Genomic DNA, 11,454 nt, shown 5'->3' on the forward strand with positions numbered 1-11,454 from the left:
TCCAGGGGAAAAAACAATATTTTTAGCCCTTGCTACATTCATTTACTTCAAATTTGTTGGGCAAATGATTTTTCTGGTTGGTTTCCTAATTTAAGATTTCTGAGTTTGAAGAAGCCTCTCAAATGATCGCCGGTCACGTAGCATTGTTTACAAAAAAGTCCAGTGACAAATTTTGGGATCGCTCGATTCTTATGACGTAACTCGGATCAAAACTTAGGAACAGAGGCCTAAGTTCATCAGCTTGAAGTCGTATCTCATGCGTAATACTTCCTCTGCATAATGTTTCGAACAGTGAACATTCACTGGAAACTTGTGAAACGAAATTCCACTACCTTTAATTTCTCGTGAATAAGCCATGACTGGAACTGCGAATGCTTAACATCAGACGAATAAATACATTCACAACCAACTCAGTTAATAAACTCTTTTAAGGCGCGAACCTGGTAGACAGGGGCAAGAAAGCGATCCTAGCGGCCCGGCATTGAACTTCAGTGTGACCACTCCGAAAGCGTTTTACGGGCTCTATTTCCAGGCCTTGTATTATAACGTAGGCAACGGTTAATATTTTTATAACTGAACAACGCTTTTTGATCATGCTTTGTTTATGTTTTAAAATAATTTCTCATCATACAGAAGAGGAAATGTACATTTACGGATAAACTCCGAGATAAATATCCAAGCTTTCGTCCCGGAAGAGTACCATGGGAAGCAGAATGTATTACTTGCTGCCCCGGGACCTACATTTCAATCACAAAATTTAATTTTAGACATGTGAACTGTAAAAACTATTTTAAATATTTGTGTCAACAAAAGGAACTGTTAAAAAAGATTCAGTCTAGTGAGAAATATCCATGAGACATGGACTCTGTAGTTTAGGTATGTGCGATGTAATCTTTTTTGTTAATTGTACAAGTATAGCTATTTGACAACATAAAATTTAATTAATAATATTTCATTCGGGATTCGGAAGTCCTAAGAGCGTATTGGTCAATCCCGTTGAGGCTGTCCTCACTTTAGGGTTTCAGAATATGGTAACCTTACGGCCACACATCTCACCAGTGTTACCGTAATGTAATTAATTATTAGTATTAAATGTCGGATATTATGTTGCCTGTACGTGTTGGTGGATCTCCTGCACCTTGATCGCTTTGTTGTCAGCCTCAAGTGCCTTCGAGAGCGTGTAATTTCTCCTGAAGAGCGCCCCTTCTTTGTGCTGCTGCCTTCGTCCGTTCTTCTCACTTATTCACAAAGATTTCTTACCTTCATTCAGTAGGGGTGCTCCAAGGTGCAGCAACATACCTACCCCGGTTGACAGCAAATACCTTCTATTTGGTGACAAAAGATCTGAACAATCAATCAATCAATCAATCAATCAATCAATCAATCAATCAATCAATCAATCAATCAATCATCAAGTATCTGCTTTTATGGGGGTTCGCCCAGGTGGCAAATTCCTTATCAGTCGTTTGCCTCATATTTACATTTATATATAATTATTGTTTACTTAGCTTTTTCTTAAATATTTTCAACGAACTTGGAGATTTTCCGAACATTTCCCTTGATCATTTATTCCGGTCCCTTACTCCTCGTCCTATAAATATACCACTGTCAAGGGTCGCCTAACCACAAGCAAAAATGAGAGTATACCTGAGTAAAAATTAATAAACATAATTTAGAAATTATCAGCAAACTTATTTGCACTGTCATACAGTTTGCATCCGCCAAGACACTAACTTCGCGGTTATCTGCGTCCGCACGGGGCACACTATGTATCCAAAAAAGCTGAAGTATCTCAAAATTTTACTGAAATTGATCCCATTCTTTATGGGGGATTGAAAGGAATATACGGAGGAATGCAGATTAACAGTGAGATTACAGTGCGTAATTCAGTAATCACTTTACCTTACGAGTGTGAAGTTGCCATGTTCTACTCGAGATCATGTAATTTTACACGCGCTGAAGGCAATGCCCTTTCTTTTACATTAACAATCGAAGAGGGACACGCCTTCCACTCGTTTGCAACTTGCGGTTAAGGGCTCGCCATCAAAGAGACGGTTCCCTATCATTAGAATAAACGTTCGGAATAGGCCAGCGGGATCATCAGGTAGTCAGATTCCCAAATAAATTACAAAGACGGAGCACGATAGCTGCAGTCGGTTAAATGCGTCCAGTATCCACTATTCGAGAGATAGTGGGTTCGAACCGCACTGTCGGCAGCCCTGAAGATGGTTTTCCATGGTTTCCCATTTTCACACCAGGCACTTAAGATCACGGTCGCTTCCTCCTCACTCCTAGCCCTTTCCTGTCCCATAGTCGCCATATGACCTATCTGTGTCGGTATGAAGTAAAGCAACTTATAAAAAGAAAATAATTCCATACTCAGCTGCAATATCTTTCTTCTTTTTCTGACCTTCCTCTACTCGAACTTTCTCATTGAGGCTCAGGAGTTTCTCCACGCTGGCTCAGCTGCTAGGGATGAAATGAAATGGCGTATGGCTTTTAGTGCCGGGAGTGTCCGAGAACAAGTTCGACTGGCCAGATTCAGATCTTTTGATTTGACTCCCGTAGGCGACCTGCGCGTCGTGATGAGGATGAAGTGATGATGAAGACAACACATACAAAACCCAGCCCCCCTGACAACGGAATTAACCAGCTATGGTTAAAATTCCCGACCTGCCGGGAATCGAACCCGGGATACTGTCACCAAAGGCCAGCACGCTAGCCATTTAGCCATAGAACCGGACAGCTGCTAGGGATGAACACACATCACAAAATTCTGCGTACAGAATATTTTTGCTTCTAGGTAGGAAATATTTCCTTCGAGAAATCGAGAAATTTGTGTAACCGAATTTCGAGTAATAGGAATTTACGTAAAGAAGAGGACAGAAAAGTAATTTCGACTAATGGAGGTTCCAGTGTATTATCATTGTTATGCTTCCTCTCTCCTCATCCGGCCAGACTATAACGTATTCATAGTATTCAACAATTCAAAATAATAATAATAATAATAATAATAATAATAATTGTCTTCCGGTATTTCCTGAAAGGGATGCCGGCCCGAAGGCGTGCCGCGGCCTCTTTCCCAAGTGCACCTTCCGGAACACGAGACGAAAATGTTCTAGTATTAGTCAATCACTAGTGATCTGCATTTAGGGCAGTCGCCCAGGTGACAGATTTCCTATATGTTGTTTCCTAGCCTTTTCTTAAATGATTTCAAAGAAATTGGAAATTTATTGAACATCTCCCTTGGTAAGTTATTCCAATCCTTAAGTCCCCTTCCTACAAATTAATATATGCCCCAATTGGTCTGCTTGAATTCCATTGAAACTTATTCGGCTACTAATGTCAATCCACGCCATCTCTCCACTGACAGCTCGGAACATACCACTTAGTCGAGCATCTCGTCTTCTTTTTCCCAAGTCTTCCCAGCCCAAACTTTGCAACTTTTGTAACGCTACTTTTTTAACGGAAATCACCCAGAAAAAATTGAGCTCCTTTTATTTGGATATTTTCCAGTTATTGAATCAAGTAATCCTGGTGACGGTCCCATACACAGGAACCATACTCTAGTTGGGGTCTTACCAGAGACTTACATGCACTCTCCTTTACATCCTTACTACAACCCCTACACCCTTTATTTCAATCATATTTATGTGATTACCTCAATGAAGATATTTCCTTATATTAACACCTACGTACTTACAATGATGCTCAAAGGGAACTTTCACCCCATCAACGCAGTAATTAAAACTGAGAGGACTTTACCTATATGTGAAACTCACAACCTGACTTTTGGCCCTGTTTATCATCATACCATTGCCTACTGTCCATCTCACAACATTATCGAGGTCATTTTGCAGTTGCTCACGATCTTGTAACTTACTTATTACTCTACACAGAATAACATCATCCGCAAAAAGCCTTATCTCATATTCCACTTGTTTACTCATATCATTTATATATATAAGAAAACATAAATGCCCTATAATACTGCCTTGAGGAATTCCCCTCTTAATTATTACAGGGTCAGATGAAGCTTCGCCTACTCTAATTCTCTGAGTTCTGTATTCTAGAAATATAGCCACCCATTCAGTCACTCTTTCATCTAGTCCAATTGCACTCATTTTTGCCAGTAGTATTCCATGATCTACACTATCAAATGCCTTAGATAGGTCAATCACGATACAGTCCATTTGACCTTATGAATCTAAGATATATGCTATATCTTGCTGTAACCTACAAAGTGAGTTTGATTGGAATAACCTTTACTAAACTCGAAGTGCTTTCTATCGAACTAGTTATTAATTTCGCAAGAATGTCTAATATAATCAGAAATAATGCTTTCCTAAGGCTTATATGCAATGCATGTCGAATTGACTGGCCTGTAATTCTAGCTTTATGTTTATCACCGCTTCCTTTATACACAGGGGCTATTATAGCAACTCTCCATTCATTTGGTATAGCTCCTTATGCAAACAATAATCAAAGAAGTACTTCAGATATGCTACTATATCCCAACCCATTTTCTTAAGTATATCCCCAAAAATCTTATCAATTCCAGCCGCTTTTCTAGTTTTCAACTTTTGTAATTGTAAATATCGCTGTTGTTATTATAGGTAAATTTTAATACTTCCTTAGCATTAGTCACTTCCTCAATCTGGCCATTATTCTCGTAACCAACAGTCTTGACTTACTGCTGACTGAATACTTCTGCCTTTTGATGTTCCTCCCACACACACTCCCCTAGTTCATCAATAATTCCTGGAATGTCCTTCTTGGAACCTGTTTCTCTCTTAAAGTACCTATGTATACCCTTCCATTTTTCACTAAAATTTTTATGACTGCCAATTATGCTTGCCATCATGTTATCCTTAGCTGATATCTTTGATAGATTCACTTTCCTAGTAAGATTTTCCTTCTTTACTTAAAAAAACGTGGCTACCCTATAGTGAGGAGCCTCACAGTTGGGGGTATGAATTCATGGTTATGCATGGCGATAAACGTACAAGTTAAAAACATCAACATTCGCAACAAATACGGAGATTTATTTTAAAAAATTTTCGAGTAGTTTTCAAAGTGGTCGCGGTCAAAAATGTTTGGGAAGAGGTGAGTCCCGTGTCCAAGCCACAGCAGGTCCTCCGTTCAAAAATAACAACCAATTCAATTAACAGTTTTTGGTGGCGTTTTACGGGAAAGTACACGTAGTCTACGGGAAAGAGGTCCCTATATGCTTTAGGAAAGTCACTCGTAAATCGAATTCTAAAGTGCGCATGCATGCATGAATATGCGACTCATTTGAAGTTCTAATCCACTGTTTCTGCTCCTCTGTAGTGACGTGATTTCTCGTTCATTACTAATATTAATGTTATTGGTTTTAGGTGCCACGATGATGTCAAGGTGCAGGAATTTTGACCCGCGGGAATTTTCTTACGTGGTGGTAAGTCTACCAACACGTATCTGAGCATCTTCTAATGATACAGGAATGAGGCAGCTTGGGCTCCAAATCCAGAGCCACTCAGATCGGCAAGTAGTTCAATACCCGCATTTCTTATTATTTATTTATTTATTTATTTATTTATTTATTTATTTATTTATTTATTTATTTATTTATTTATTTATTTATTTATTTATTTATTTATTTATTTATTTATTTATTTATTTATTTATTTATTGTGCTTCAGAGAAGTACAAACCAAATTATATGAAACACATATACATATCCTATTACATTAAATAAAAACAATATAAAAATTAAAAATTTGATTATCTCCTATGGAAGTCCTTGTAAAATAAATTCATATTAAATGAAATAAAATACTCTTTTCTTCAGTAGCTTAATATCATTATGAATTTTAAGTTACGTATGCACATAGTATAACAAGTTATTTAAAATATTAGAATTAAAATTATTTACCAACGGCTTTAAACCTATGTTAGTACTGTACTGTCCGGATCGATGGCTAAATGGTTATCGTGCTGGCCTTTGGACACGGGGGTCCCGGGTTCGATTCCCGGCAGGGAATAACCACAATCACAATCAGCCAGTTCTATCAATAACTGATGTGGCCTCTTGAAGTCTGAAACTTAGGTAAGTGTTTAGGAGTTGCCTCCACTTCCAGCGATCTTGAGCGATGTTTTGCCAATTAATTCCGGCAATTTTACGGATGTCCTTGTCCCAGCGATCCGGTGGCCTTCCTCGCGGTCTCAGTTTATCTCTTGGGATCCATTCAAGAACAACCTTGGTCCATCTGCCATCCCTTCTTCGGGCCATATGTCCTGCCCATTGTCACTTCAAAGTTGAAATTCTCGTTATGGTGTCAACGACATTTTGTGACTGCTCTTATGTCATGGGCCCTCTTTATATCTCTTCTGGTAAACCCGAGCATAGACCTCTCCATTCCTCTCTGGGCAGTTCTTAGTGTTCGTTTAGTAAACTCATTCATTGTCCAGGTCTCACAGGCATAGGTCATAACAGGGAGAATGCATTGGTCATGAACTTGCTTCTTTAGGTTTAAGGGAATAACCATAATTGGTTAATTTCCCTGGCACGGGGACTGGGTGTATGTGCCGTCTTCATCATCATTTAATCTTCATCACGTCGCTCAGCTCGCCTACAGGTATCAAATCAAAAGACTTGCACCAGTCCTCTCCGAAGGCCACGCGCCATTTCAGTACTGTATTTATACAAGATGGTAGTGATGTTTTCGAAGATGATAATGATGATGAGGTAGATGGTATAACTAGAAATAAGGAAGTGAACTAAAACTATGAACTTAACAATAAGAGTCAGCAAAGTGGGATTTTAATTTAGAACAGAAAACAATTAACTTACTTGTTTACATTGTTTTACTATGGAAAGAGTATGTAGTTTCAAAGATATCTTGTCTTTACTCATTGCTATATTTATTAAATATTTTAATTGAGCTTAACATTGGTGAATAATTACTACGTTGTTCGGTGCTTGATCTTGAGCAGTAGAAGGTAATATGTTTTGGGCATGTAGATGGATTAGGGACAGACAAGTTGAACAGAGAGAACAAGTTAGGGTTACCAATAAGATTGTTAAATAATTTATGGACAAATAGAAGAACTGAAATTACTCGTCTTTTTCCTACAGCCAAGTTGTTTCATTAAGACATCATAAGAAACAAATATACTAGCTATTTTATACGTAAGGAATCTCAAAATAATAAATTTGTTTTGCACTATTTCAGGTTTGTTTTCATATAGTTTCAAGTTGGAATTCCAAATGAGCGATGCATATTCTAGCCGACTTCTTAGAAAGGATTTGTGAAGTCACTTGCCCATCTCTTAATAAATCCTAACACTCTGTAAGGATCTGCAACAACTTCGTTTATGTGTAAAGAGAACGTCAGTGTAGCCTGTACTGGACCCGTACACCAAGAGAACAGAACCAAACTCCTCCAGAACTACTTCCTAGGTCAAAATCTACAGAAATGTGAGCAACAGCTTTGAATGCAAGAGAAGATAGAGGTTTTCTTTAGTGCAGATGAATAACACCGACAGCTTCAATAGACCCGAGGGGGCGTATTCTTCCACTTGGCTGCGTCGTCGAGGACTTGTAAGTCAGCACAACAAAACTCTTAGTGTGCGGTCCGAGCAAGAGGCGTGAGGGATCTCTCTTCCCCTCTGCTTACAGGTCTCATGCATGATCCACTATTCGGAACCTATTCCTTCATTTCATACTTTAAGTAAATTCACAAAATAATAATAATAATAATAATAATAATAATAATAATAATAATAATAGTGATTAACTGAGCGCTTAATTGGTGAATATCAGGCAGGATTTCAAAAAGGAAGATCGTGTGTAGAGCAAATTTTCAACCTTAAAACCATTCTTCAAATTCTAAAAACCAGACAAACAGTAGTCACATTTATTGACTTCAAAAAGGCATACGACTCCGTAGACCGACAGACGTGCTAGAGGAATCCCAAGTTGACAAAAAGAACAAGAGAAATGATCAAGAAAATATTGACCGATACAACATCGAAAGTAGTTTCTTTAGGAGAAATTTCTGAATCATTTGAAATCGAAAACATGAGTCAGACAAAGGGATGGATTATCTCCCTTACTATTTTAGTTCTGGAAGAAGTGATGAGGATATATAAAAATGAAACTAAAGGTATAATATTGGTAGATGTATCCAAAACAAAATTCACCTTACTTGCCTCGCATTTGCTAATGATATTGCTATCTTATCTAACAACAGACAGGAATCAACCCAGTCTGTATAAAAACTCCACGAAATAACAGCCAAAACAGGACTCCAAATTTCTTATAAAAAACAAAGCATTTAATGCATCTGGAACTATTATAATTGGTGGCAGATCTCGAATAAAGATCATCGAAAAACAAGAAAGAAAAATTATTAGGAAAATCTTAGGACCAAAGTGCAAAAAAAGAATTTGGATGAAAAAGAAAACACATGAAATCTATCAAGTTACGGAAAAAACACAGATACAGTCAAGAAACGACGATTACAATTTTACGACCACTTAGATAGAGTGGATAATAACAGGCTCACAAAGAACATTTTAAACTTAACCTTATCAATGAAAAATCACAATAATTTTCTAAAATAAATCAGAGAATACCTAAATGGAATTGGCATTAACGAAGAAACTATTCAAGGTAGAATAAAATTCAGAATCTTAATTCACAAACACAAATTTTCCGTAACGTCCACCCGACTAAATACAATATGGACTGAACAACGTAAAAAGGAACACAGCGAGAGGATGGAGAGAAGAAGAAAAACCAAAAAGTTCAAACGCGCTTTTTGGTTGGGCATAACGAATCAACTAGTTATTAACATGTGTCGACGCCAATCACTACTGATCTGCATTTAGGGCAGTCGCCCAGGTAGCAGATTCCCTATCTGTTGTTTTCCTTGCCTTTTCTTAAATGATTGCAAAGAAATTGGAAATTTATTGAACATCTCCCTTGGTAAATTATTCCAGTCCCTAACTCCCCTTTCTATAAACGAATATTTGCCCCAATTTATCCTCTTGAATTCCAACTTTATCTTCATATTGTGATCTTTCCTACCACTCAAACTTATTCGTCTACTGATGTCATTCCACGCCATCTCTCCACTGACAGCTCGGAACATACCACTTAGTCTTCCCAGCCCAAACTTTGCAACATTTTTGTAATAACCCAGAACAAATCGAGCTGCTTTTCTTTGGATTTTTTCCAGTTCTTGAATCAAGTAATCCTGGTGAGGGTCCCATACACTGGAACCATACTCTAGTTGGGGTTTTACCACAGATATGCCCTCTCCTTTACATCCCTACTAACCGCTAAATACCCTCATAACCATGTGCAGGGATCTGTATCCTTTATTTACAATCATATTTATGTGATTACCCCAATGAAGATCTTTCCTTATATTAACACCTAGATACTTACAATGATCCCCAAAAGGAACTTACACTCCATCAATGCAGTAATTAAAACTGAGAGGACTTTTCCTATTTGTGAAACTCACAACCTGACTTTTAACCCCATTTATCATCATACCATTGCCTACTCTCCATCTCACAACATTATCGAGGTCACGTTGCAGTTGTTCACAATCTTGTAACTTATGTATTACTCTGTACAGAATAAGAGCATCTGCAAAAAGCCTTATCTCTGATTCCACTTCTTTACACATATCATTGATGTATATATAAGAAAACATAAAGATCCAATAATACTTCCTTGAGGAACTCCCATCTTAATTATTACTTGGGCATGTGTTCCATGATTACCTCACAAACCGAAGTATTGTGTGGGCTACTGCACTGCCGGTAGAGTGATTACAACTGAGGTAGTGAGCCCCGGAGTCTTTTTCTCTCGGGGGAGGTCCCCAAAGCCTTTGAGGGTCCCTTCTCTGACCACAAGGCAGTGGTCTAATTAATCAGCCTGAGTTGAAAATGGCTGCCTCTTCCACCAGTTCCACAGTTACTGATGATCATCATCACCCGCCTTCATCGTCATTTCATTTTTTTTTAAATTTGGCTTTCTGTCCTATCGACCATTTAGCCAGCTACAATTGTGTATGTTTCTTATTATATTCTTAATTATGAATTGACTTGAATTGAACTTATACATTTAAGACGAACACAAACACCCAGCTCCCGAGTCGGAAAAATTAACCAGACGAATTTAAAATCCTCGATCCGGCCAGGAATCTACCCACCCCGGACCGCTGACCACTAGCCAAGGAGCCGGACTTCAGTGTCGTTGAGGTTTGCACAGGTAATATGGAATGCGACAGGCTTAACAGGAAATAACTGAATGAAGGAAGTTTATCGAGGATTGGAAGGCTATTGGCATAATAGATAAATATCCACTAACGACTGTGCAGGATAGATGTTTACAAAAACCTCGTCTCCCCCTGTGGGTGGGGGTGGTAGAATAACACCCACGGCATCCCCTGCCTGTCGTAAGAGGCGACTAAAAGGGGCCCTAGGGGCTCTGAACTTTCGAGCGTGGGTTGGCGACCACGGGCCCCTTAGCTGAGTCCTGGCATTGCTTCCACTTACTTGTGCCAGGCTCCTCACTTTCATCTATCCTATCCGACCTCCCTTGGTCAACTCTTGTTCCTTTCCGACCCCGACGCTATTAGGTTTGCGAGGGCTAGAGAGTCTTTCATTTTCACGCCCTTCGGCCCTTCTCTTCCTTTGGCCGACATCTTCATTTTTCGAAGTGTCGGATCCCTTCCAATTTTCCCTCTGATTAGTGTTATATAGAGGATGGTTGCCTAGTTGTACTTCCTCTTAAAACAATAATCACCACCACCACCACCAAAAACCTCGTCGAAAGTCACAAATGGACCGATACTAAGATCAAGATCCAAATCACAGAAGCGGAGAGAAATAGGAGCAGGAAAGAATGAAGAGGTATTGGAAAGAATGAAGACGTGCTGAATAAGTCATTCGAGATCCTAAGCGTCGACACGAATAATAATAATAATAATAATAATAATAATAATAATAATAATAATAATAAGCTACGTACCAGCTATCCTCCCTCGAACGCATAGCATCTAAAGTGTAGGGCTGAATATCGCTGTCAACAAAACAGAATTTCTGGCCAACATCAAAGAAGCACCCAACTTCATTTCTTTGGGGCACAAAATAATACACAAGGCCAACTCATTAAAATATCTTGGAGAATGGATAACCCCAAATGTTAATGAGGACCTTGCAATGAAGATTAGATGCACTAAATTAGAAAGAGCTTATCATCTTTGTAAGAACATATACAAGTCTAAATCCCTCTCCTTGAATCTTAAAAACTTAGACACTACAACACCGTAGTAAGACCATCTGTACTGTACGCCTCAGAATGCCTAAACATGACCCGGAAAGGACAACTCAGGAAACTGGAACTGAAAGAGCGAAAGATGCTCAGAAGGATTATGGGTCCTATTAAAGAAG

The sequence above is a fragment of the Anabrus simplex genome, chromosome 1, assembly GCF_040414725.1.
Source record: "Anabrus simplex isolate iqAnaSimp1 chromosome 1, ASM4041472v1, whole genome shotgun sequence".
NCBI lineage: Eukaryota > Metazoa > Arthropoda > Insecta > Orthoptera > Tettigoniidae > Anabrus > Anabrus simplex.